Genomic DNA, 6,025 nt, shown 5'->3' on the forward strand with positions numbered 1-6,025 from the left:
GCAAAGGGCACAACTGGAAGGAGGAAACTGGCCATTTTTCCACACTTCCCCAGTTCATATTGCCTTATGGGTCTGGCTGGCCACAGTGTGGAAAGTATGCACACCTACAGATATTTGGAGAGGTGTAGGGACAGAAATTAAGCAGAATCAAGTCATTCCCAGAGTCGGAAAGTGACAATCAGCATGGGAACTCTCAGCACCCTGCCCAGCTCACTTTCTTCTAGCCTGCCAGCTTAGAACCTTGACAAGGCCAGAACTGACAGTGTACTACCTCTGTCTTCTCTATAGCAAGGCTTTCCTCTGGCTACTCCTTGCTCAAGCCAACACCATAACCATGTGTGGTGAATGAAGCAGACAGCAGAGGCCAGCAACAAAAATGATCCAGTTATTTTGAGGAGTATTTCAGGCAGGATCCAGGGGTGCAAAGCAGTGAGGAGAAAGCTGTGTACCATTTTTAGCGGAATGCCTCACTTTGCCGTACTGTGTTTGGGACTTGTTTGCTTGAGCCTTTTTTTAACCACACTTTTGGGCTTCTCAGTGTGTGCAGACAGGACCAATATAGTGACTAACAAGCATATACCCGTTATTTAGTTGTTATATAAAGCGCACCTGAGTACACCATGAATTCACATTTTAGGTTTGCTGGAAACTTCTTTTGGAAATTTGTTCTGGGCTGTTGCCACCTTGCAAGGATCCTTTCTCATCTTCCCCCCCACCCCCAGGCAAACCCTCAGCTTGTTTGTAAATTACTACATAGAAACCCTGTTAGTCACAGCAGTGACCACAAAAAACATTTAGGCTTTGAAATTCTTATTTCATGCAACTTTCTTAGGTAACCTTTCCTAACATAGGATACCATTTGTGCTTTTCATGTGGTGGCAGGGTCCCCATCCTGGTAGGTGACAAAGAAATTTGTTGGAGCCTGTTTTAGATAACAGATCTTCTTGCACATCATTCATAGCCATCACTGTGAACAACACAGCCCACTACCCTGCATGGGCCCCAGGAACACACATCTGAAGTGACCCTCCTGCCCTCATCAACAGAATGAGCCATGCCCTTGCAGGCCGTGCAGTAAGCATGTCCTATAGGTCAAAGCAGCTTATCCACCTCATCTCTTTGACTGAGAACCTCTGTTAAGTCATATTATCTATTAGCACCAAAAAGCCTTATTACCTTTGTCTATAATCAGTTTGTTATTCACTACATGCATTGCCTACATGCATTTTAGCAGATACTTAACAGGTCTTTTTCTCAGAAAGTGAATGTAGTGCCTTGAAATTACCTGGCAATATATTTGTACTTTGGAGTCACCTGCATGCCAAGATTAGCAGTATTTCTAACTGGTTACAGTCACAGACACTGTAAATACAGCATTCAGTCTGCTTCTTTTATGGGTGCTGTTTAACCTATTCTAAGCATCATAGTTTAGTCTACTATTTAAATACAAGTTGGGTTTTCCCAACAGCTGGGGCCTGAAGTCAAGTTGCTTTATGGTCATGTTTTACCGTAATAGGTTAACTTCAGTCCAGAAATGCAAGAGAAATTAATCCTTCTGAATACATACACTGAACAAAATCAATATATGCACTCAGAGGGATCTTTAGGTCTGTGCCTGATGTGATGCTCCTGTAAATCTGTTTGAGACCAGACTTCAGGGAAGACAAACACTAAATCTGAATATCAGTTTGAACAGAAAAAAATCTGGGGGAAATTGATTTGAATTTGTGCAAGAGGTCACACACAACAGTGCCTGACTTCCTCTTACAGGAAATCCTGGAGTTCTTCTCTGCTCAGTCTGCCAGTTCCCAGCCCATTTAACATCTACTTCAGAACATGCAAGAACTCTTAAATATAGCTTCACTGGGCTACTCTGCCACAGCAGAAACTTCTTTCATAATGGCAAAATATTTTGGGGAGGGCAGATGGGAAATTGCTAACATATAGGGAATTTCAAGAGGTAGAAGAATTTAGAGGGCAGAGGACTGGATTTATGAATTCCTGCTCTAAGTCCATAGCTTGCAATGACCAGGGATCAGTATTTTGGTTTTGTGCATCATCTGCAATATCATTTTTTAAAAAGCAGTTCTTACCTCTTGCAGAAAACTTGCAGATGTAATGAAAATGAGGCAAAACCAAAATGAAAACACAGCAGAAAAATGTCTACCATTATGCACTGCACCTCAGGATGCACATATCCACATTCAGATGTGATATAAGCAAAGATACTGGACAATTTCCAAAATTTCACAGTTACTTAGAAATGTTGTTTTGAAAGACTGAAAGGCTTGTCAAGGAAACAAGCAACTTGCTTGAGATACAAATCATAAAATCCCATAATTTGGAGATGGCCAGTTTAACAATAGAGTGTCCTTTTAAGTTAATCAATGTCAAAAAGAAGACAACAAATACTGCAGCTCTGAACAATGTATTTTATCTACACAATTAAAGATTCCAATGGACTAAATGGCAGCATGCACTGACATTTCAAACACAGATATCAACGTTTATATTCCAGCACAGTTCAAATGTGAAAGCCGGGCTCAATTTAAGGCTGTCTGGTGTCCCTGTCACAAACTGCCTGTCACCCAAGATTCCTGAAGCACTATTAGGGTTTCTGAGACAACTTACTGTCTGTCAATGCTGTGCCCTTCCTCAGACAGCTCTGGGGTTAAACTTTTTGCTTACAGACAGCAGTTACATGGGTTTGTATTATTTGAACCCTGCATTCAGGCACTCTCACTGGGCCCCACTGCCAGCAGAGCCCCCAACACCCACCAGCCTCCCAAACTGGGGAGTTGGTGAGACCCCGTGAGATGGCCTTATGACCCAGACTGATTTTAGTTACTGCAGATAGTGACGTAATTGCTTCTTTTGGATCCAGCTGACTCTCCTTGCTTTCTGTTTACAGTGTGCAAGTGGCTCTATAGTCTGTTTGTTATAGCCATTTATCTGTATGTTTACTAAAAGGTTTTTTAAAGAAATGCAGTATCAGCATCTCCTCCAACCTCTGACACTGCTCACATCAGAACAGAATCACAGAATGAAGTTGGCTGGAAAAGACCTTTGAGATCATCAAGTCCAACCTATGACCTAATACTTCCTCATCAACTAAACCATGGCACCAAGTGCCACATCCAGTCTTTTTTTAAACACATCCAGGGATGGAGACTCCACCGCCTCCCTGGGGAGATGGTTCCATTGCCCAATCACTCCTTCAGTGAAGAATTTTCCTATAATGTCTAGCCTAAACTTCCCTTGGTGCAGCTTAAGACTGTGTCCTCTCATCCTGTCAGTGGTTGCCTAGGAGAAGAGCCCGACACCCGGCTGACTACAACCACCTTTCGGTAGCTATAGAGAGTGATAAGGTCACCCCTGAGCCTCCTTTTTTTCCAGGCTGAACAGCCCCAGTTCCGTCAGTCATTCCTCACAGGACTTGTGTTCCAAGTCCCTCACCAGCCTTGCTGCCCTCCTCCGGACATGCTCAAGCATCTCAACATCCTTCCTCAACTGAGGGGCCCAGACCTGGACACAGCACTCAAGCCTTTGGTACCCATGCTGACACTCAGCATTGGTGTACATGCACTTCAGCTGAGCTGCTGATTTCACCCCTGACTCTGGCTTACCACCCTTGGGCTTGTTTCTGGAGAGCCCAGTTGCATCCCCTTCCCACTTCAAACCTAGTTTAAAGCCCTCTCAATGAGTTGGGCCAGTTCGTGGGCTAGAATCCTTTTGCCCTTAACAGAGATGGAGCCCATCTGGCTCCAGCAGACCAGATGCCATAAAAGTTGCCCCATGATCAAAGAATCCAAAAGTCTGCTGATGGCACCCGACCTTAAGCCACTTATTGATAATGCAGGTTCTCCTGTTCCTTTCATCATTTGTCCCTGCAACTGAAGGCACTGAGCAGAACACCACCTGTGCTCCTGCCCCATCGACCAACCGACCCAGAGCCCTGAAGCCCCTTTTAATTACCCTGGTGCTCTTCTTTTCCATCTTGTCACTGTCAGCCTGGAGTATTAGCAGCGGATAGAAATCAGAGGGCTGAATCAGACCCCGGAGTCTCTCAGTAATACCCTGTCCCCAGGCCTCAGGGAGGCAGCAGACCTCCCTGTGGGATGGGTCCAGTCAACATATGGGGCTCTGTGTTACTCTCAGAAGGAAGTCACCTACTACCACTTCCTTTCTTTTGTTTTTAATGCTAAAGTAGTAGTAATCTGTCTGACAGATGAAGTGTAATTGGGAGGCTCTCCAGGCAGATTATTTTCGTCTGTGTCATCTGGCCCTCTGGATCCAGGGCTTCATGTCAGAATAAAATTTATGTAGTTTGTGCAGAACACCAGCAGGTAACTGTGTCAGGGAGCATTTTTCTCTTTTTCCATGGCTTATATTTTAGAAGCAAAGAGCTTTTTCTCCAGCCAGCCTTGAAAGCACAAGCACTGCCTGGAATTCCTCTCATAGGTGTGAAGCCAAAATGACTTCTGCTGTAGCAGGAACTAGGGAAGGAGAGGTAAAGATTGTGAAAATGCAAAAATGATCTGAGGGGTATTCTGAGAATCAGAGCATACTTCACTATGGTGAATGTTTGAAGAACACTGGCAGAAAAGATGAAGGAAGGAGATAAGAAAACACAGTTTGGCAGATAGCTCAGTCCATACACTCCTACACAACATGGTCTTTTTGTAGAGCAGGTAATTTTCAGCTCTTGATACCAACCTCAGCAGCTTGTCAGACAGGCTGCCAGCTATGTGAAGGCTGATGACAAAACCACTTATTCTACAGAAACCTACAAAATGGTGTTTTCAAATTTCCATTGGGATAGGAAGGTTCTGCATGCAGTAACAGCTGTGTGCTGATAGCCCTCATGCTGAACATACTCATTATGCCTTTTGTACCAATGTGGTAGACAGTGTCCCTCTGCTTTGGACAATGGCACTTGTGAAGTCATGTTAAAAACATTTTCACTATAGCTTACACTCTAACTCTTGATTACATCTGTCTGAACCAAAACAAGCAGAAATACAATCTAGGTTTACAAAATGCTAAGGATAAGTATGAGAGGAAGTGTTCTCAACCACAGCTGCTTTCTAAAAAGCTACAGGACATTAATTAGTTGGTGCTGCTCCTTGCAGACTCTCTCTGCCTAGACTGGGAGGACTGGGCTATGGATGAAGAGCAGCTTCAGACCAGAACCATGCTTTACAGCAGGACCCTGCCTGGGATCTAGGCAGAAGTGAGCCATGCTTCAGTCAACTTTCCCTTATTAACCTCATAAATGGTAGGAAAAAATAAGTACATCTAATAACATTGAACAATTACACAGTAGCTGATAAATAAAGATGTTGAACATAAAGTTTGATCAATCAATATATGATAAAGCTGTTACTGATATATAGCAAGCAGTTAATAACAATTATAAATAATAATGTTGTCAAATAAAACCAATGGTCTCTTCAATCCCACCTTCTGCTCCTCCACTATCCTCACTTTAAGAGCTTATTCCTCAATCACTGACAGAAGAGGACATTAACTTATACCCTGTGCTCCTCTTTACCCCTCTCCATACATAATAATACCAGATCTCCTGAATAATACCAGATTCTGGGACTGTTGCTTCATGAATTTTCAGTCCTCCCTGCTTCATGTGTCCTCCTGGTTCCAAGAGCATTCAGCTAAAAAAAAAAAATCTGTTCCTGACAAGTTTGACGGTTTTTGTGGGAAGTGTCCATCGTCCCTTTGAGTTATTACCAGTTCCACACAGAGCCTCACTTCTCCTCCTTCCCTCCAGTCCTCACAGTGGGCCATTATACTAGATCGGACTGATCCAAAAATGGGAGCTGAGGGAGACTCTCTGAATCAGGCTAGAAAAACTCTACTGTGGTATGGCCCATAGGAGTACAGATTTTTTAAGCATTTTTGTCTCTGCTAAATAATTTCTCAAGTTTCATGTTTAAATTCCCTAAGTGCTGGAGTCTTCCCTGTGAGGACCTCACTAAAACTGAGGTAATGAAGGATATGATCAGTC

This window comes from Motacilla alba, chromosome 10 (genome assembly GCF_015832195.1).
Source record: "Motacilla alba alba isolate MOTALB_02 chromosome 10, Motacilla_alba_V1.0_pri, whole genome shotgun sequence".
Taxonomy (NCBI): domain Eukaryota; kingdom Metazoa; phylum Chordata; class Aves; order Passeriformes; family Motacillidae; genus Motacilla; species Motacilla alba.